The following is a 23,278-nucleotide window of genomic DNA, read 5'->3' on the forward strand; positions in this document are numbered from 1 at the left end:
CCACAGCTTTCGAAATGTGAGTATTTCAGGGAAGTTTTAGAGGAGGAAACTCTAGTGGTTTTGGGCAGTCCACCACAAAGTTTTTCGCAGTGGCGTATTGATTATTTTGAATTAAAGTTACTTAAGAAATGTCCACTGCAAGAAGAATACTATGAACTTCCTTTGTCTCCAAAAAGAAGGAAGTGAATCTCCTATATGAAAAGTACCACCTTACACACCAGGAAGTAGAGAGACAATGTCAAAGAATTCAGGTTCAAGAATTCTGCATAAATAAATTTTGTTACTTCTATTAATTTATGACCCCAGACCAAATCATCTTTAGAATTCCTTACTAATTTTAGCTTCTAAAGATTGAGAATGTAATTGTCTCATAAACTATCAAAGATTTATACTTCTTTGTCTAAAATGTACAAAAGCTGCCTTTCTTGGTCATTCTTTTGGTCTCAATTTCATCACTGGGATTTTGTGCACATGTAATAAAACTTTGGTGTTTTTCTCCTATTAAAAAAAAAAAGAAACATTCTCTTCTTGCTTATGTGACTTTTAGCCCAACTACCCCACTGGTCATCCCTTCTCAGCCTTTGTAGCTGACAATTCCACTTAAGCCACAATTCCTGGGTCGTCTTCCCTATTTTCACCCTCTCTGAGTATCCTCAGAATCTTAGCTATAACCTATATTCCAGTAATCCCAAAAAGGTATACCTTGTCTGCCAAGACCATTCCTTTGATCTTCAGACTCCTCTAACCAATTATCTACTTAGTATGTCCCTGCACATGTCTAAAGAGAATCTCAAAGTCGACAAGACCAAACTGAATCACTGATTTCTGTTCCCACTTGATTCCTCTTCTTCCTCCAACTTTCCCCAATATATGGCTCCACCATCTACTTACTCAAATCATCTCTAACCTTGGCTTCTCTCTTCCCCACACCTACCATATGTTAATAAGTCCTGTCAACACAAGCTCTAAAATTTAACTTAAGTCTACTCACTCCTTTTCATTTCCACTGTATAACTGTCATCCAAGCCACCACCTAGCTTAACTAAATTTCTGCAACTACCATTACCCGGTCTCCTGTCTGCACCTTGGCCTCACTACATTCTCTCTACACAGAATTGAAGGTCATCTTTTTAATACTTGAATAAAACCATGACATTCATCTCCTTTAAAGTTTCCTATGGCTTCCCATTGCCCATGGGACAAAATCCAAACTGCCTCCCATGATCTGCCATATTTTGCAAGACCTGCTTTGTCCTCATTTTATGCCTCCTTTCTTTTGATCACTATCTCCCAGTCACTGCCACCTTCTGTCAAGTCTGGGATGATAGGAAACTCTTTCTGACCTCAGTGCCTTTGCATGCACTTCCTTCTCTGCTAGGCACATTGTCCGTATGTCTATTTAAATGTTTGTCTTGGGGCTTGAGGTCTTCCATGGAGGAGACCCAAAGGAGGCCTTCTTCTCTTGACATTTACTCTACTCTCTAACCCAGCTTAGTTCCTATTACTAGTTATGTTATCTACTTATTATGGATAAAATGTAATAAGTTATCTGCTAGTGTTTCCTGTTTACTTTTTGTCTCTCTAAGTTCCATGAGGTCAGGGATCATATTTGTCTTGTTCATCATTGTATACACAACATCATGCACAGTACCTGATGCATAGCGAGTAGTTAATAAATTAACATGTGAGCTTATTAAAAGAAAAAGTTAAGTCTTAGAATGTTAAATATGACAGACTGTTAGAGATCCTGCATCTAATTTAATCTCCTCATTTTTACAGGTAAATAAACGGAACCCCAGAGTATTGTTGAAGAATTGAATGAAGTCATAGCTTAAACAGGATTAGGATTCGGTTCTTGCATTTCCAGCCCAGGGATTTTGGTTCTACATCACAGAGGGCAAGGCTAAGAGATGATAGGCATAGTCTTTGTTCTATGTTTCATTCCCTTTTCTTTATTAAGTTTAATGTTTTCAACCTTTAAACAAATTCCTAGAGGAGGGGCACAGTCCTATTAATTTGCCTAATACAGCAAAAAGAAAGATAGCTGAATAAATTTTTCCAGACATTGTGTTTATAGCCCTGAAGTTGGTGTTCAATAGATTTTAAGCTGAATTTAACCTATTTTTAATATTTCAAACCATAGTTGGTTCATGTTTTCCATATAAAATCTGCAGTTCCATCCTTGCCATTTGCATTTCCATCCTCTTTTTCCACCATCAAGCGGTCTGGCTCTTCCATGAGTGTGGCAGCCAGATGACAGATGCTCTTCCAAATAACCCCAGGAGTGGTTTCTCCTTCCGCACCGGAGTTGGGCAGCCAGCTAAGAGAGTGGAAAGAGGGGTTAGAAACTGGGCGCCCCACTTTACAATCCTGGCTCTGCTGCTGATTCCCTTTGTCACTCTGGACAATTTGCTTAAACACCCTGGCCATGGGCCCCTGATTTGTAGAATGAAGAACTCAGAATCAACTCTTCCCAAAGTTTCCAGCCAGCTCTAGCCTTCTATGCATAATTTTCTATGTGTGTTTCTACACATAAAATGAGACTTTGCACTGTAAGATTAAGGATCCATCTCATCTGCCTCTTTCTCTCCCATTGATATCTTGTTTTCTTCCTTCAATATGCAACCTTCCCAAGAAATCTTAGAATTCCTAAAATCTTAGGAATCCTTAGAATTCTAAGATTCTAAGCTTAAGGAACCTCTTCTCAAAATCTAAACCATCTCTAAGAACATTCAATTCCTTTTCACAGTTTTGCTCTTGAGCCACCTCAAGGTGATGCCTAAAGCAAGAAAATGCTTGATGCAGCGTGGTAGTTGATTACCCGATAGGCAGCCTCAGCACCTGCTCTTGAGGTCAACCTTTCTCCTCGGGAATTGCAATTTCTGAATATTTCTGGAAAATGTCTAAAAAATGCTTTCCTGGACCCCTGAGGTCTGTTCTTCCACTGCCAATGGCAGTCAGATATATATTCAAACATCCAAGAAAAATGAGCATTTTTTTCTAAAGTATTCTCCTTCCTGCTTAAGGTGAAGGCACTAAAATTACATCCTTATCATCCTAATCCGAGTCAGGGACCACTCAACAGACAGGCTGCTGTAAAATGAAGTCATTCATTCTTTCATTCATTTGCATATTTAACAAATTTATTTTGGTAATTACTACATGCCAGTTATTGTGTTATGTGCTGGATAAAGCATTAATCAATGCCCTCAGAAAACTTGGTCTCCTGCTAATGCTGGACAAATAAATATGCAATTAAGTTTAATGTAAGAATTGCTATAATTTCCTTTTACAGACTTCATGGCTGTTTTGAATGATGTATCAGGGGTCAGTGGGTCTGGATGGCATCACAATATTTTAGGTAGTGAAAGCCAAGAAAAGAATTAATCTAGTCATATGTTGCATGATAATTATAAGAAAGGTCCCAAGTGGAAAGGTGGGAGAGTAGTGATTTCCCCCATGTGGTGCTAGAAAGTATCATTACTCCTTGATGAGGTGTATTCCCTGCTTCAGTCATCAATTTAACACCAAATAAAATGGTTTTGTGTATAAAATAATATTCAACATACCATAAAGCCGAGGAACGAAGGATGAGGAAACAAAAACAAATCAGTATTTATGGTTACTTAATTTATTTGATCAAAAAATTATGTTTAGGTTCAGAACAAATGTCTTGAAAGACTCAGTTGTGTTTAAGTTTTAAAAAATAAATAGAAAAAGTTAGTCGTGTGGCCATGCCCAGACCACTCAAATGCCAGGAAAACTGACATAGCTAGTTGCTATCTAGTATGCTTTTCCTATTGCTCTGCGTATAAAGAGCAGAAGGAGTATGACAGATTTAGATAATAATCAGTGAATTTTAAGCTACTCTGGTAGGTTCAATAATGGGTCCCCAAAAGTGTTTATATCATACTTCCCAGAATCTTACAAATATATTACTTTATATACATGACAAAAGGGACTTTGAAGATATTTTTAAGTTAACATGGGGAGATTATTTTGGATTATCCAATAGCCCAGTGTAACCACAATGGTCCCAAAAAAAGAAAGCAGGAAGATCAAAGTTGGTAAGAGGTAACATGACCACAGAAGCAGAAATTGGAGCGATGTGGCCATAAGCCAAGAAATGCTGGCAGCCTCTGGAGGCTGGACCAGACAAGGATTCTCCTTTAGAGCCCTTAAAACCAAGCAGCTCAGCTGACACCTTGATTTTAACCCCATAAGACCCATTTTGAACTCCTGACCTCTAGAACTGTAAGAGAATGCATTTGTGTTGAAATGTCTCTTCATGGGGGTGCCTGGGTGCTCAGTCAGTTAAGTGGCTGATTCTTGATTTCAGCTCAAGTCATGATCTCAGGGTCCTGGGATGGAGCCCAACGGTGGGCTCCCCGCTCAGCAGGAAATCTGTCTAAGATAGTCTCTCTCCCCCTCCTTCTGCCCCTCCACTCTACTCTCATTGACATATGCTCTCTCTCTCTCACTAAAATAAATAAATCTTTAAAATGTTTTTAAAAAAGAAATGTCTGTTCATGCTCTTTCCCATTCTTCTATTGATTTGTTTGTATTTTTTATACTTATGTATTGGAGTCTCTTGCACATTAAGACTATGGACAGTCATACAGTTTGCAAATATCATTACAATTATTTTCCTCTTTAGTTTGCTGAGATTTTTAAATAGACAATTTTTCTTAATTTTATAAGATTAAATCTGTCATCAAACCTTTCTTTGTGACATGCTTAGAAAATGTTACTCCAAGGTCTCATGTTCATTTCTACCTATTTCCCCCCCAAATTTGACAACTTTACTAGCTAAGTTTCTAAGGATATAGGATTGAATCAGGCACAGATCCTATCTTCAAGGAGTACGCAGTTTAACGGTGAGACACATCAAGTAGAAACAGCAAGAGGTTTTAGGGGCAATAACAGTGATAAATATTTACAATGATTTATTGAGCACTTACTGTATGCCTCTCACTAAACTAAGTACTTTATAATCATCTCAGAGGCAGTGAGGGATGGATGTACATTCTTGTTTGTTCTCATTTCACCCCACTTTACATCTGGTTTGTGATCTTCACTGCCAGTTCTACGAACCAACAATGACTTCAGGCCCAGATGCAGAGGCAATAGGCTTCCACTTCTTCCATAGCACCTACAAACCATGTAAAAGAGAATCCCTGTCATAAATCCCATATTCCACATCACTCATAGTGGTTCTGTTTCTCTGCTAGAGCAGTAACCATACAATATGTTTGAAAGTTAATAACAAATATGGATTAGTCAGAGCTTCTGGGGAAAGAGGAGGAAGAATGGATTGGCTGTAACTCACCAAGATCTTCAGTGTTATTTATATAATAAACATAAGTTTCTTCATAATTTACATAATTTATTTGTTATAATAAATTGTAAAATTTTGTGTTGTACTAAATTATAAAATTGTGTATTATTTTTAAATTACAAAATTATGAATTTATTAAGCTGGTGGCTAAGTATGCAATAATTGAATGAACAAATGTGTGATGTGAACATGTTAGTACTCAATCTCTCTTCTTTTTAATGTATTCATCTGTAAAGTAATAAGATTAAATCATATTTTATACCATATATTTTTATCATATTTTTAGGCATAAAAATTCTTGAGTTCCATCAGTACAATCTGTTAATTTTTAACATATCAGGGAAATAAAGTACCTGTTTCCAAATATTTGAAGGCCATCAAGAAAGATGATGATCTATTTTAACCTATGTGGTTTTTAAGAGCAATGGGTTTTATTCAACAGAAGAAATAATTTCCCACAAATTAAAATTACCCACCAAGGGAAAAAGATGACTTTAGAATCAATATGTTCTCTCCTCCTGGAACAATCTAGGCAAAGGACAATTATTTATCATGAGGGCTACTGAGGAACTTACCCTCTTGGGAGAGTGACCAAGCTGCATGGCCTCTAACAACTCCTTGAACTTCAATTGGCTATGCTTTTTATATAAATATTTTCCACGTAAACTATTAGCTTAGATGATTACAAAAGAATAGTCCAGTTCCAGTTTTTTTTTCAATTATGACAGATATAGCATTACAGTTTGTTATAGTTGATCAGAGCATTAGCAATTTCGTGCTTGTTAATTTGAACATGTAGCCAGGAATAAATAGCACACAGTATATGTAATACAATCTTAAAAGTGTTTTATTGGAACAATTCTTAGACCTCATACAAGGAAATGAAAAAATAAGAAATGTAAATGAACGTGATGTCAGACTGATGAAGCAAATCTCTAGAGATCTTTAGAAGTTAGAATGGATTTTAAAATTCATTATGATTGAATTATAAAATAAATGAAAACCAGCAGGGTTAAATATGAGGTTGCTGAGAGCATAAAAAGGAAGTTCTTTGAATATCCACAACAGGGAGCAAGCAAGTTCAGGTTCACCTCTAGAGCAAGGAGGAATTTTCTTCCAGGTTCTTCTTCTTCTTCAGTGTTAACTCTGTATGAGGTACTATACCAGTCACGTAAAATACAAAGACCAAGAAAACACAGTGTCAAACATTTATAAGCTCATGCTTTCAAGGGAGTGGCAGGCATATACACTAAGTGCACATAATAGTAATAATACAGTAAAAACTAAAAGCAACTGAGCACTTATCACGTGCCAAATACTTTTCTAAGCACTTTACAATATTAACTTATTCCATTCTCACACAAACCATGAGTTAAGTACTATTACAATACTTGTTTTATAGATACTCAAAGTGGGGGGGGCAGGGGATAGATGGGTTAATAAGCTTACTCAGGTCACACTACTTATAAGTGGAAGAGCCAGGATTCAGATCTAAATCCAAAGCCTGTGCTCCTGACAATACATCTTATTCCCTCCTTAACATGATGCTTTTTGGGGGGTAAGAAGTCTAGAGATGGGGACACCTGGGTGGCTCAGCGGTTGAGCATTTGCCTTCGGCTCAAGGTGTGGTCATATGGTCCCGGGATTGAGTCCCACATCAGACTCCCTGCATGGAGCCTGATTCTCTCTCTACCTCTGTCTCTGCCTCTCTCTCTCTGTGTGTCTCTCATGAATAAATAAATAAAATCTTAAAAAAAAAAGAAGAAGAAGTCTAGAGATGACTACTTTAAAGATCTCTATGGTTATTCTTATTGTTGTTATAACAATTGGTTGTGAATGGCCCTGAAAATAGAGACTTCTAGTAGTGGAAATAAATAGACGGGGACATTCCATACAATTCAGCAGAGATTAAGACATACACATGTATGTACTGGATAGTTCAGGCCCCAAGAAACTTATCAATGGCAAAATTCAGGCCCATAACTCATTTCAATTTTATACTGCAAATACTAACTGAATGCCAAAACTGTACCAAACATTGCTTGAGTGAAGGATAAATATAAGAGAATTTTCTTGACTTTAAGAAGCTTAAACTCTAATAGGTAAAATGAACCAAGTAAACAAATAATCATAGTATAGAGCAGGTTGTGGTAAGTGCCATTAAAAGGGTACAAAGTATTGAAAAAGTTTTCATTCAGCCTAAGGATCAGAAAAATCTTCCTGGAGGAAAGTGACATCTTGAAATCTCTTGAGTACTAGGTAGGATCTTGAGAGGAGAGAAGGAATAAAGTGTTAAAGGCATTCTGACAAAGGAAACAGTAGAGTAAAAAAAATAGAGTGGAAACCCAAGACGTGTTCTTAGTAATGAATTAATCATGCTGATTGGTTGGAGGAAGTTGAAGATATGGATGAAAAAGTGGGTCACTAAAAAAAAAAAAAAAAAAAAAAAAAAAAGTGGGTCACTGCAAAATGACTGTCAGGGAGATAAAACTCAGAAATTTCATGATAAAAGGTCTCATTTACTGAGGACAAGTCACATTTAGGCCCATGCTAGTCTATCATTTTTCTAGCATTTGTAGTTAATCAACTTTCTCTCTTTCTTTCCCTCTCTCTCTTTCTTTTCTTCCTTTCTTCTCCTCCTCCCTTCCTTCATTCCTTTCTCTTTCTTTCTTTCTTTCTTTCTTTCTTTCTTTCTTTCTTTCTTTCTTTCTTTCTTTCTTTCTTTCGTCTCCCTCCCTCTTTCCCTTTCTTTCAAGAGCCTGAAGTGTCTAGCTAACAAGACCGCTGAATACTTCAATTGGAATCTTGTATGATTACAATGATTCTCTATTTTTTCTGTAGAACATACATAAAAATATCTCTCTGATCACAGATTATGACAAGAGTTGAAAATGTTCATGCACATGATGTACATAACTATGTAAAATATGTACATAACTAAAAATAGAATGTCATCCTAGAATTTGATTATTCATTTAAAAAATCTTTACTGCATAAGAAGCTCTGAGAAAAGTATATATATATATATATATATATATACTTTTTATTGGAGTTTGATTTGCCAACTTACCCTATAACACCCAGTGCTCATCCTGTCAGGTGCCCCCCTCAGTGCCTGTCACCCAGTCACCCCATTCCCCTGCCCGCCTCCCCTTCCACGAATACCTACCATTTGCTTCGACATGGATGAAACTGGAGTGTATTATGCTGAGTGAAGTAAGTCAATCAGAGAAGGACAATCATTATATGGTTTCAGTCATATAGGGATATAAAAAATAGTGAAAGGGATTATAGGGAAAGGAGAGAAAATGAGTGGAAAAATTAGAGAGGATGACAAAACATGAGAGACTGCTAACTCTGAGAAGCTCTGAGAATTCTGAGGCATCTAAATCAAAATCCATGCCTTCTAGGTGCTTACCAAGTCTGGGGTAAATAGATAAGAAACAGCTGTTAAAAATACCAAAAGATATAATGGAGAGTTGTGAAGGTGGTGAGGATGGTGGAGGAAAGGCTACCTGCCTGGGTGATCTGTGAGCAGAAAAGAAATATGCTGGGTGTTCACAGAGGGAGATGAGTTTTTTGCAAAAGTAACAACATGTGCGAAAACACAAGGAGGGAGGCTTAGCTTAATTTGAAGAACCACAAAAAGTAACAGGAGCATAGGATACAGGAAGGGAAGTGGTAGGAATGTGACTATAGGGGGGAAAATGGAGTCAACTGGTAAAAAGTCTCAGTTGGCAAGTAGAAAGCATTTAGCTTGTGCTTGAGGCCATTGAAAGCCAGAAGAAGAAAGGACTCATTTGACTTCAGTTTTTAGGCAGATAACTGTGCTAGCAACATGGAAGATAAGTTAAACTGGGGGAAAAAAATGTTAGAAAGTCAAGTTAGATTATTGGGATAGTCCACATCATAGATGACAATGTCTAGGATTTTGAAATGCGAATCAACAAATATTTATTTCAAAATAATCCAGTAGAGTACTAAAGATTCAGTATTAACTACACCTTTCAAGAAAATGAATGGTGAGCTTTGAACTAAGATGTGGGAAGTAGGGAATCAAGGTGAGTATTCTGGGCTGAGGGAGCAGGGAAATGCTTGAAATTTCTAGAGTGGGAAAATGCCCATCTATGGGTATCACCTACCAAGAGAGGGAAAACAGAAAGAAGGAAAGAAGGATAATTTGAGGGTGAGGTGATAGGTTTAGCTCTGTATCTGTGCTTGTCAAATTTTTATTACACAACAGACAAACACTTAAAATTAATTAAACTGACTGGCATGACTAATCGTCAGGGTAGACAATCCTTTCGTAGTCTTCAAACACCTCTATCACCCCTAAAGTATTATCTGACCTTTGGAAGAACACATTTCAGTGGTAGCAACTCAAGATTTCATCTTATTGCAAAATTTCTCAATCAAGTGCCAACTAACCTCACTTTTTCCTCACTTTACACTAAAGTTTCTACTTATCTAGTTTTCTTTTTCTCTGAGAATTCAATGTTCTTCAGTTAACTTTATGGCCTTTCCTTGCTTGCCCTTCAGTGTAGGCATTGTAATAATGTAAGCATAAGACGAGGAGAACTATAAGTAGTAAGACTGTAGATATAAAGAAAAGGATAGGTCAAGTGATTTCTAAGGTAAATTCAATTTGCCTTGGGAACCAATGGGAAATATTGGAAAATGTGAAGGGAACAATCTATTGTGCTTTCAAGGTTTCTAACTTAGATGAGTATGTTGGTAGTAGAATCATTCAACCAAATAAGGATTAATGTAGAAGCAACTTTGGACTGGGAAGAAAAAAACACTTAGTTTTAGTTGAGGTCACAATGACCTTGAGATATTTATGGGGCACCACAGTATCTAAGAGACAGAAATATAAACAAATGAAACAGAAATTGAGAAATATAAATTGGGACAATTTGGATGGCACCAGGAATCAATTGGCTTGGATCAAATCAACCAAGGAGAGTCTAACAGTGAGATGTCTGTGATGCAGATCCTGAGGAATATAATAATTGACAAAGTTGCTGCAAAAATAGGTATCTGAGAAGATTAAGAAGGGCACAGAGATGGGGGAGGGAAATAGGTATCAAAAAGCTAAGGGAAAAGAAGAGTTTCAAGAAGGAAAGAAAAGCAAACATGGTCTGATGCTTTGAAGCATCCATCAATAAAGACTGAAAAGGATTGTTGAGTTTTAGAAGTTCCAGGTTTTCCAATGCTTTTTGAAAAGACAGCTGCAGAGGAACAGCAAAGTGAGGTTAGTTGGGGTCAGGAGAAAACTGCAGGTAATAAATTGCAACCTCAAGTAGAAAGGATTTTTTCAATAATTTTGGTTAAAAAGGAGGTAAGGAGAGAACTGGAATAGGTCAAAAAAGGAATAAGGATTCCTTTTCCAGAAGAATAACAGAAACACTGCTTGGAAGTCAGAATGCTTTCATCCCGTTTTTTCCTTTACTTTAGGGTCTATTTGTAAAGTGCTCTTTTTGTGCATATGAAGAAATTTCTGAAGATTTCTGTAAAATTTACCTAAGAGTCAATGGTCATCATTGCAGTTAATGTAAATTAATATAAAATATGCTCTCACTGATGTCCACATGATTGAACTGGAATCCTAAAATTACGTTTATTTTTATTTAGTCAGTATTTACTTATTTATATGAAATTTCTGTATTGTTAAATTAAATATCCAGAAACAGAATAATAACCAAAAGTAACTTTTTTTGAGTATTTACAATATGCCAGGTACTGTTCTAGGATATTTATTTAATTTACCTCTTCTCCCGAGAATCCATGAGGGAGGTCTGGTTTTTTACCTCCATTTCATAGAAGCACACAGGCAGGCTCCCTTCCCAACATTGCGCTCTTAGTAAGTCACAGATCTGAGTTCACACCCAGCAGCACCAGAGCCCTTGCTTCTAACCATCATACCATCTTGCATCTTGATCATAAATTTTAAGTATCATTGCATATAAAGAGACATCTCTGGCAATACTTTCTTGTTCTCTGACTTCTGTCTTCATTAACTTTCAGGAGCTTATTTCTCCCTCCTGAATTCAACTTGAACAATAAAAAAGGATAGCTAAGTCATTCGTGTAATTATACTAGTATTCAGACAAATTTAAACTTGGATATGTTTATCCCTCTGTTTAAGAAGGTTCCTTAGCTACTCCAGCTCAGTCTCCAGCTGGGAAGTGAGGAAGGATCCAATTGGCATGAAAAGGTCAAGGCCATTAGGCCATTGGGCAGGGTATGTAATTGGGAGATTTTAAAATGATTTCTGATTGTCAGAGTTAGTACTGAGGTCCAGGGGGAAAACAAAATTTATTTCACATGAACACCATTCAGGACATTTATACAAAAAAACACTATGAAGAACAAAACTCTTCCTTTGGACTTGAAATCCAAATGTTGAGAATGTTTCAATAATACAAATAAAACAAAGGGGGAGCTACTTCTCTCCCAGTTCATATTAAATGGATGGGTCATAGTTTGTAGCATGATTGCACACATATTTTTCCAATTTCCTTATTATGAGCTACACAGCTAGCAGCACAAAATAATATAAAGTTGAAAAATAAATGAAAAAACATGAAGCCAAAATTCTCCAGTGGAACTGAGACAATACACACAAAAACTGATGTATGGACATTATGATAAGAGAGGGATTTAATGGCTTTCTAAGCTTCCCATAATTCTCAATGTATACTGTGCAAAGAAATATGGGTATTCCTATCATCATCCATAGATACACTACTTCAAGTAATTTATAAACCTGACATCAAATTAGCAATCAACAAGATCTAATCTAAATACATATTAATCTCCTCACTGAGCACTTAGAAACTGGTAAATAAAGAAAAAACATTTAATGCTTTTAAGTCATAGAACAATGTATCTGCTTGGCATGACATCTCACTAAAATTTTTGGAGACAAAGCTAAATGCACTAATTAGGAAAAGAGAAATAATACTTGTTATGAGCCTTTAGGTATTGTAATGTACATTAGGAGTTTTACATGTGCTATCTCAGTATTACTCAGTACATCTTTCTCTCTGGAAGTTTCTGTTATCACTCTCAATTTGAAATCCAAACAAACAGTTGAGGCTCAGAGTTAAATAACTAGTCCAAGCTCACTGAGCTAGCAAGTAGCAGAGCTGAGATTGGAACCCAGTTCGGTCTGATTCCAAAATTCCTTCCTCTTCAAATGTTCCCTCTGTGAGTAATAAAAACCATGGTCTCTCAAAATTTGGATATAATGGAAATGTAGAAATTAAATAATGGATTTAAGTAGCAAAAAATTGAACTCAGCTTTATAATAAGTGGACAATAAAAAATTTCAGTAATGTTCTTGTTTTACACTAAAAGGTGAAATAAGCCATAAAATAAAAACTAATCTGTGTGTAGGAATATCTTTACTCAGCGATAGGCCCTGAGAACCACAGCATAATTATTAAAAGAGGGGGGAGGAGCAAGATGGCGGAAGAGCAGGGTCTCCAAATCACCTGTCTCCACCAAACTACCTAGAAAACCTTCAAATTATCCTGAAAATCTATGAATTCGGCCTGAGATTTAAAGAGAGACCAGCTGGAATGCGACAGTGAGAAGAGTTCGCGCATCTATCAAGGTAGGAAGACGGGGAAAAAGAAGTAAAGGAACAAAGGCCTCCAAGGGGGAGGGGCCCGAGAGGAGCCGGGCTGAGGCCGGGGCGAGTGTCCCCAGGACAGGAGAGCCCCGTCCCGGAGACGCAGGAGCTGCACCGACCTTCCCGGGGGAAAGGGGCTCGCGGGGAGGTGGAGCAGGACCCAGGAGGGCGGGGATGCCCTCGGGCTCCCCGGGACAGTAACAGCAACTGCGCGCCCAGGAGAGTGCGCCGAGCTCCCTAAGGGCTGCAGCGCGCACGGCGGGACCCGGCGGGACCCGGAGCAGCTGAAGGGGCTCGGGCGGCGGCTCCGCGGAGGGGGCTGCGCGGCCCCGGGAGCAGCTCGGAGGGGCTCGGGCAGAGGAAGAGGCTCCGTGCGGAGGGAGCTGCGCGGTTCCAGGAGCAGCTCGGAGGGGCTCCGGCGGCGGCTCCGCGGAGGGGGCTGCGGGGCGGGAGCGCGAATCCACCAGCGCAGGCTCCGGAGCACAGGGCGCCGGGACACAGCCCAGGATCCCGCCTCCCCCGGGACAGGCAGAGGCCGGGAGGGCCCAGGACAGCAAGGACGCTCCTGCCCCAGCTGAGCACATCAGCGGCCCCGCCCCGGAGCCTCCAGGCCCTGCAGACGGAGTTCCTGCGGGGGCTGAATCCAGGTTTCCAGAGCTGCCCCGCCACTGGGGCTGTTCCTCCTGCGGCCTCACGGGGTAAACAACCCCCACCGAGCCCTGCACCAGGCAGGGGCACAGCAGCTCCCCCAACTGCTAACACCTGAGAATCAGCACAACAGGCCCCTCCCCCAGAACACCAGCTAGACGGACAACTTCCAGGAGAAGCCAAGGGACTTAAAGTACACAGAATCAGAAGATACTCCCCGGTGGTTCTTTTTTTGTTTGTTTGTTTTTGTTTTGTTTTGCTTTTTGATTTGTTTCCTTCCCCCACCCCCCTTTTTTTTCTCCTTTCTTTTTCTTTCTTTTTCTTTTTTTTTTTTTTTCTATTTTCGTTTTTTTGTTTTTTTTTTTTTTTCTTTTTCTTCCCTTTTTTTTTTTCTCTTTCTCTTTTCTTTCCTTCTTTCTCTCCTTTTTCTCTTTTTCCCAATACAACTTGCTTTTGGCCACTCTGCACTGAGCAAAATGACTAGAAGGAAAACCTCACCTCAAAAGAAAGAATCAGAAACAGTCCTCTCTCCCACAGAGTTACAAAATCTGGATTACAATTCAATGTCAGAAAGCCAATTCAGAAGCACTATTATACAGCTACTGGTGGCTCTAGAAAAAAGTATAAAGGACTCAAGAGACTTCATGACTGCAGAATTTAGAGCTAATCAGGCAGAAATTAAAAATCAATTGAATGAGATGCAATCCAAACTAGAAGTCCTAACGACGAGGGTTAACGAGGTGGAAGAACGAGTGAGTGACCTAGAAGACAAGTTGATAGCAAAGAGGGAAACTGAGGAAAAAAGAGACAAACAATTAAAAGACCATGAAGATAGATTAAGGGAAATAAACGACAGCCTGAGGAAGAAAAACCTACGTTTAATTGGGGTTCCCGAGGGCGCCGAAAGGGACAGAGGGCCAGAATATGTATTTGAACAAATTCTAGCTGAAAACTTTCCTAATCTGGGAAGGGAAACAGGCATTCAGATCCAGGAAATAGAGAGATCCCCCCCTAAAATCAATAAAAACCGTTCAACACCTCGACATTTAATTGTGAAGCTTGCAAATTCCAAAGATAAGGAGAAGATCCTTAAAGCAGCAAGAGACAAGAAATCCCTGACTTTTATGGGGAGGAGTATTAGGGTAACAGCAGACCTCTCCACAGAGACCTGGCAGGCCAGAAAGGGCTGGCAGGATATATTCAGGGTCCTAAAGGAGAAGAACATGCAACCAAGAATACTTTATCCAGCAAGGCTCTCATTCAAAATGGAAGGAGAGATAAAGAGCTTCCAAGACAGGCAGCAACTAAAAGAATATGTGACCTCCAAACCAGCTCTGCAAGAAATTTTAAGGGGGCCTCTTAAAATTCCCCTTTAAGAAGAAGTTCAGTGGAACAGTCCACAAAAACAAAGACTGAATAGATATCATGATGACACTAAACTCATATCTCTCAATAGTAACTCTGAATGTGAACGGGCTTAATGACCCCATCAAAAGGCGCAGGGTTTCAGACTGGATAAAAAAGCAGCACCCATCTATTTGCTGTCTACAAGAGACTCATTTTAGACAGAAGGACACCTACAGCCTGAAAATAAAAGGTTGGAGAACCATTTACCATTCGAATGGTCCTCAAAAGAAAGCAGGGGTAGCCATCCTTATATCAGATAAACTAAAATTTACCCCAAAGACTGTAGTGAGAGATGAAGAGGGACACTATATCATACTTAAAGGATCTATTCAACAAGAGGACTTAACAATCCTCAATATATATGCTCCGAATGTGGGAGCTGCCAAATATATAAATCAATTATTAACCAAAGTGAAGAAATACTTAGATAATAATACACTTATACTTGGTGACTTCCATCTAGCTCTTTCTATACTCGATAGGTCTTCTAAGCAAAACATCTCCAAAGAAACGAGAGCTTTAAATGATACACTGGACCAGAAGGATTTCACAGATATCTACAGAACTTTACATCCAAACTCAACTGAATACACATTCTTCTCAAGCGCACATGGAACTTTCTCCAGAATAGACCACATATTGGGTCACAAATCGGGTCTGAACCGATACCAAAAGATTGGGATTGTCCCCTGCATATTCTCGGACCATAATGCCTTGAAATTAGAACTAAATCACAACAAGAAGTTTGGAAGGACCTCAAACACATGGAGGTTAAGGACCATCCTGCTAAAAGATAAAAGGGTCAACCAGGAAATTAAGGAAGAATTAAAAAGATTCATGGAAACTAATGAGAATGAAGATACAACCGTTCAAAATCTTTGGGATGCAGCAAAAGCAGTCCTAAGGGGGAAATACATCGCAATACAAGCATCCATTCAAAAACTGGAAAGAACTCAAATACAAAAGCTAACCTTACACATAAAGGAGCTAGAGAAAAAACAGCAAATAGATCCTACACCCAAGAGAAGAAGGGAGATAATAAAGATTCGAGCAGAACTCAACGAAATCGAGACCAGAAGAACTGTGGAACAGATCAACAGAACCAGGAGTTGGTTCTTTGAAAGAATTAATAAGATAGATAAACCATTAGCCAGCCTTATTAAAAAGAAGAGAGAGAAGACTCAAATTAATAAAATCATGAATGAGAAAGGAGAGATCACTACCAACACCAAGGAAATACAAACGATTTTAAAAACATATTATGAACAGCTCTACGCCAATAAATTAGGCAATCTAGAAGAAATGGACGCATTCCTGGAAAGCCACAAACTACCAAAACTGGAACAGGAAGAAATAGAAAACCTGAACAGGCCAATAACCAGGGAGGAAATTGAAGCAGTCATCAAAAACCTCCCAAGACACAAGAGTCCAGGGCCAGATGGCTTCCAGGAGAATTTTATCAAACGTTTAAAGAAGAAATCATACCTATTCTCCTAAAGCTGTTTGGAAAGATAGAAAGAGATGGAGTACTTCCAAATTCGTTCTATGAAGCCAGCATCACCTTAATTCCAAAGCCAGACAAAGACCCCGCCAAAAAGGAGAATTACAGACCAATATCCCTGATGAACATGGATGCAAAAATTCTCAACAAGATACTGGCCAATAGGATCCAACAGTACATTAAGAAAATTATTCACCATGACCAAGTAGGATTTATCCCTGGGACACAAGGCTGGTTCAACACCCGTAAAACAATCAATGTGATTCATCATATCAGCAAGAGAAAAACCAAGAACCATATGATCCTCTCATTGGATGCAGAGAAAGCATTTGACAAAATACAGCATCCATTCCTGATCAAAACTCTTCAAAGTGTAGGGATAGAGGGAACATTCCTCGACATCTTAAAAGCCATCTATGAAAAGCCCACAGCAAATATCATTCTCAATGGGGAAGCACTGGGAGCCTTTCCCCTAAGATCAGGAACAAGACAGGGATGTCCACTCTCACCACTGCTATTCAACATAGTACTGGAAGTCCTAGCCTCAGCAATCAGACAACAAAAAGACATTAAAGGCATTCAAATTGGCAAAGAAGAAGTCAAACTCTCTCTCTTCGCCGATGACATGATACTCTACATAGAAAACCCAAAAGTCTCCACCCCAAGATTGCTAGAACTCATACAGCAATTCGGTAGCGTGGCAGGATACAAAATCAATGCCCAGAAGTCAGTGGCATTTCTATACACTAACAATGAGACAGAAGAAAGAGAAATTAAGGAGTCAATCCCATTTACAATTGCACCCAAAAGCATAAGATACCTAGGAATAAACCTCACCAAAGATGTAAAGGATCTATACCCTCAAAACTATAGAACACTTCTGAAAGAAATTGAGGAAGACACAAAGAGATGGAAAAATATTCCATGCTCATGGATTGGCAGAATTAATATTGTGAAAATGTCAATGTTACCCAGGGCAATATACACGTTTAATGCAATCCCTATCAAAATACCATGGACTTTCTTCAGAGAATTAGAACAAATTATTTTAAGATTTGTGTGGAATCAGAAAAGACCCCGAATAGCCAGGGGAATTTTAAAAAAGAAAACCATATCTGGGGGCATCACAATGCCAGATTTCAGGTTGTACTACAAAGCTGTGGTCATCAAGACAGTGTGGTACTGGCACAAAAACAGACACATAGATCAGTGGAACAGAATAGAGAATCCAGAAGTGGACCCTGAACTTTATGGGCAACTAATATTCGATAAAGGAGGAAAGACTATCCATTGGAAGAAAGACAGTCTCTTCAATAAATGGTGCTGGGAAAATTGGACATCCACATGCAGAAGAATGAAACTAGACCACTCCCTTTCACCATACACAAAGATAAACTCAAAATGGATGAAAGATCTAAATGTGAGACAAGATTCCATCAAAATCCTAGAGAAGAACACAGGCAACACCCTTTTTGAACTCGGCCATAGTAACTTCTTGCAAGATACATCCACAAAGGCAAAAGAAACAAAAGCAAAAATGAACTATTGGGACTTCATCAAGATAAGAAGCTTTTGCACAGCAAAGGATACAGTCAACAAAACTCAAAGACAACCTACAGAATGGGAGAAGATATTTGCAAATGACATATCAGATAAAGGGCTAGTTTCCAAGATCTATAAAGAACTTATTAAACTCAACACCAAAGAAACAAACAATCCAATCATGAAATGGGCAAAAGACATGAACAGAAATCTCACAGAGGAAGACATAGACATGGCCAACATGCATATGAGAAAATGCTCTGCATCACTTGCCATCAGGGAAATACAAATCAAAACTACAATGAGATACCACCTCACACCAGTGAGAATGGGGAAAATTAACAAGGCAGGAAACAACAAATGTTGGAGAGGATGCGGAGAAAAGGGAACCCTCCTACACTGTTGGTGGGAATGTGAACTGGTGCAGCCACTCTGGAAAACTGTGTGGAGGTTCCTCAAACAGTTAAAAATATACCTGCCCTACGACCCAGCAATTGCACTGTTGGGGATTTACCCCAAAGATACAAATGCAATGAAACGCCGGGACACCTGCACCCCGATGTTTCTAGCAGCAATGGCCACGATAGCCAAACTGTGGAAGGAGCCTCGGTGTCCAACGAAAGATGAATGGATAAAGAAGATGTGGTTTATGTATACAATGGAATATTACTCAGCTATTAGAAATGACAAATACCCACCATTTGCTTCAACGTGGATGGAACTGGAGGGTATTATGCTGAGTGAAGTAAGTCAGTCGGAGAAGGACAAACATTATATGTTCTCATTCATTTGGGGAATATAAATAATAGTGAAAGGGAAAACAAGGGAAGGGAGAAGAAATGTGTGGGAAATATCAGAAAGGGAGACAGAACGTAAAGACTGCTAACTCTGGGAAACGAACTAGGGGTGGTAGAAGGGGAGGAGGGCGGGGGGTGGGAGTGAATGGGTGACGGGCACTGGGTGTTATTCTGTATGTTAGTAAATTGAACACCAATAATAAAAAAAAAATAAAATAAAATAAAAAAAAAAAAAAAAAAAAATAATTATTAAAAGAATCACTAATTTTTGAAAGACCATATTGTCTTAGAGTTTGATTTATACTGGAAAAAATTAAGATATGGGCTATTTAATGACATAACATCCATTGATTATTATACTAAAGGAATTTTTAGATAAAGATTATTAGAAGAATATTCTATTTCTGTCAGTATATATTTGATAGAAAGTGGGCAGATTGCATTTTCAATAAAAATTATGTATATGTTGCAAGTAACAAGATCACAACTTAAACTAGTTTAAACAATAAACTAAATGCATTAGCTCACATATTGCAAAAGATAAGAAATACAACTAGTTTCAGGCAGGATTGAATCCAGGGGCTCAAAAAAAAAATATCATCTAGAACTTCACTCTTAACCTTATCTCTGTTCTGTTCTTTGCTTGACCCTCAGGCTCTCCTTGAGGACGCTCTCAGCCATACTTCTAGTAGCATAAATACAGACCTCGTGACCTCATCTTTTTTTATTGTGGGGACAAGTGATGCTCTCTTCTCGAAGTTTCCACAAAGGATAGACAAAAGTCCCAAATTATTACACATTTTATTGGATCTGGTTAGACTCCCAGGTTCCCTATGATCAGGGGAATGAAATACAGAATACAGGTATTGACATTAAGCCTCCAGGGCTGCTACCCTCTAACCAGGAGTAGGCATCTCACTCAAAATATGTGGGCTCAAAAACAAAAACAAACAAGCAAAACCAACACTTGGACTCAGAATTTGGAGGGACTAGTATCTCAAAGGAAAACTCAGGATACAATTAAGATGGAAAAGGGTGTTCAGTGTCCTTCAACATACAAAAATGTCCAGTAAAAATGGAAAGATTTTTAAACAAAGACAATGACATGAACACAAATAATCTCACGGGCTAGATTATTAATAAAAAAATTAATAACTACATTAGGTAATGAGTATTGTCTATCAAATCAAAAGGTAAGTACTTTACGTGTTTTACTCCAACAAAACTTCACAACTACCTATAAAGTGGGAGTTATTATTATTCTATATTTTACAGATGAGGAAATTGAGACCCAAAATATTTAAGTAATTTTTCCAATATAAAAATAGATGAAAGCCTGAATTACTTCTGTAAATTATGGAAGGGTGCCATCTAGAGGACAGAAAGTTTGAAGGAAAATTGCTGGATAAAGATAAGACTAGCTTCATTCAAGAAATATTTATTGAGCACCTACTACAAATAGATACTGGATTGGTCACTGAAGTCAGTCATTTGAGTGATGAAAACGAAAATCAACTTGTGACTCCAGCCTTCAAAAGATGTGTCCAATCTAGATTTCTCATGGTGCCTCAAACCCACCAAATCTCTCCTGACTCAGGGCCCTTGTACATGCTGTTCTTCCTATTTTATCTCTACCCATAAGTCTTCTCTCTTCACATATCTCCTTATCCTTAATGTGCATGGCCCATCACTGTCATTATCTAATACCTAAACTCCTTGTGCCTCTGTTAATTTGCAGATTAGTGCCACCATAAATTGAAGTTTGTTCATCCCAACTGGGCTCTCAATGCTACCTAGGGTCATACTACGTCTCTCTACTCAATCTCTCTCTTTCTGCAATTGTAATTTCAAACCTTAACTAGTCTTCCCAAATCTTTGACCCTACCACCTTCCTTACTCCCAACAATTACCACATCCATCTCTTTATGAGAAAATAAAAATCATTAGATTTTTTGTAACAATTTTATTTATTTACTTATTGTAAAGAGAGAGAGAGAGAGAGAGAGAGAGAGAGGTAGAGCACATGGGGGAGAGGGGCAGAGAGAGAGGGAGAGGGAAAGGGAGAGAATCTCAAACAGACTCTATACTGAGCATGGAGCCCAATGAAAGGGACCCAACTCCACAACCTTGAGATCACGACCCAAGTAAAAACCAAGAGTCAGAGGCTCAACTGACTGAGTCACTCAGACACTCCAAAAATCATTAGATTTTTAACCCTAACTTTAGCCCCATTTCAATATGTTGAGTGCTCAGATTTTTATTTTTTATCATAAAACTTCTCCCTGAATCCACTTAAAAAGATTCAAAGTGGACAGCCTGGTTCACACTTTTGAAGAATTAAAATTGAAACTAAAAAATTAAAAATATAGTTCTACATGCTTTCTTTTGAATAGAGGAGGTGTAGAAATGTGGGCGATGTGCTATGGCCATCTTCTACCCTATATACATGGAGTAGATTAAGCCAGTGTGCATAGATAGAGAAGGCAGTAAAAATTTAGAAACAGAAATGAGAGATAAAAACAAGTTACTACATGAATTTCCTAAGACTTTCCATGTCTTGGTTCCAGGCACTTTCTAAGTCTCAGCTGTATACTCCAGTTCCTTGGAGGCATCTGCATAATCTTATAATTAGGCTTATTCTTCTAGTTTTGGTTGGTTTCTGTCACTTCTGTTAAAAATCATAAATCCAAAGCATTTACTTTGTAATTGTTTGAAATGTTTTCTCTTCTTCCCATCTACTCTGCCAGACTCTGGTCCAAGCTATCCATCATCTCTTAGCTGGACAACTTGGGATGGTCTTCTAACTCGTTTCCCCACATGCCCTATTATTTCACTCAGTCAACTCTTGAGTTGGATAACAATTGTGTCTCCTGCTTATCTGCAGTTTCACTTTCCATGGCTTAGGATACCCATGGTCAAGTGCCATGAAGCAGATGACTCTCCTTCTGATGTAGGATCAGAAAGTCAATTGTAGCCTAATTCTATGTCACAATGCTTACATCATTCATCTCACTTCATCTCATTACACAGGCATTTTTATCAGCCCATATCATCATCATAAGAAGGGTGAGTGCAGTACAGTAACATATTTTGAGAGTGAGAGATAAACCACATTTACATAACTTTAAAATATATATTTATTTTTTTATTTATGAGAGACACACAGAGAGAGGCAGAGACACAGGCAGAGTGAGAAGCAGGCTCCCCACAAGGAGCCTGATGCACAACTCCATCTCAGACCCCAGGATCATACCCTGAGCCAAACGCTGATGCCCAACTGCTGAGCCACCCAGGAATCCCAACATAACTTTTTTTTATAGCATATTGTTACAATTGTTCTATTCTATTATTAGTTGTTGTTAATCTATTACTATGCCTAATTTATAGGCTAAATTTCATCATAGGTGTGTATGTATAGGAAAAACACAGTATATATAGGGTTCAGAACTGTTAGCAGTTTCAGGAATCCACTGGGGGTCTGGAAACATATCTCCTACAGACAAAGGGATTACTGTATTTGTAGATCATTTCATTCCACTGCTTAACATTTTATACAACTATACCTAAATATAAGTTATTATATAAAGTGTAAGGCGATACCTGGGATTGAAAAAATGGAAGATTCAGCACAGCAATGTAGTGAAAGGAGTTCCCAAATATAAGGAGGTCTCAGTACAACTAGGAAACATAACTATAGTACATTGTCATCTGTGACTCATTACAATAGTCAGATAAAGTAAACAGTATTTTTTTAAAAAAATAAAAAATATTTTTTAAAACAGCAGGTTTTTAAAAAAATTATTAAAGAAATTTTGACAACTGGAAAAATGAAGAAAGAGTGAATCTAAGGGGAAGAAGGAAAAATCAGAATATGATGTGGTTGTGATGTAAGAAAGCTAAATCCTCATCTTCCAAAAAAGAAAGCAAAAAAGAAGAAGAAAGTCAGTGGGTAATATGAAAATTTGAAAAAGCAAAAAAAAAAAAAAAAAAAGTAGTATAAGCTAATATGGAGGTATAATATGGGAAGACACATGTTATAAAATCTGACAAATATTAAAGATAAATACAGCCAAGAGATTTTTGAATGTTTGACTATTAAGAATGAATATTAATATATGGATAGGGCGGAAGACTACTGTTCTTTACAATTATATGGTACTGATCAACATTTTTAGACTAAGCAAAATTTTCATAAAAATTAACTTTAAAAAACCATAAGATTTTCAGTTGAAAGATGGAAATTAAAAAAAATAATAACTACTTGAATGAATCACAAAGGGAATATCTATGAATTTGTTGACTTAAATTTATAAAACTCTGTACATCAAAAATCATGAAATTTAAATTTAAAGGTACAGGACAGGCTAGAAAATTATTCATAGTATATGGACAATTGGTATTTAGCT

The sequence above is a fragment of the Canis lupus genome, chromosome 13 (genome assembly GCF_003254725.2).
Source record: "Canis lupus dingo isolate Sandy chromosome 13, ASM325472v2, whole genome shotgun sequence".
NCBI lineage: Eukaryota > Metazoa > Chordata > Mammalia > Carnivora > Canidae > Canis > Canis lupus.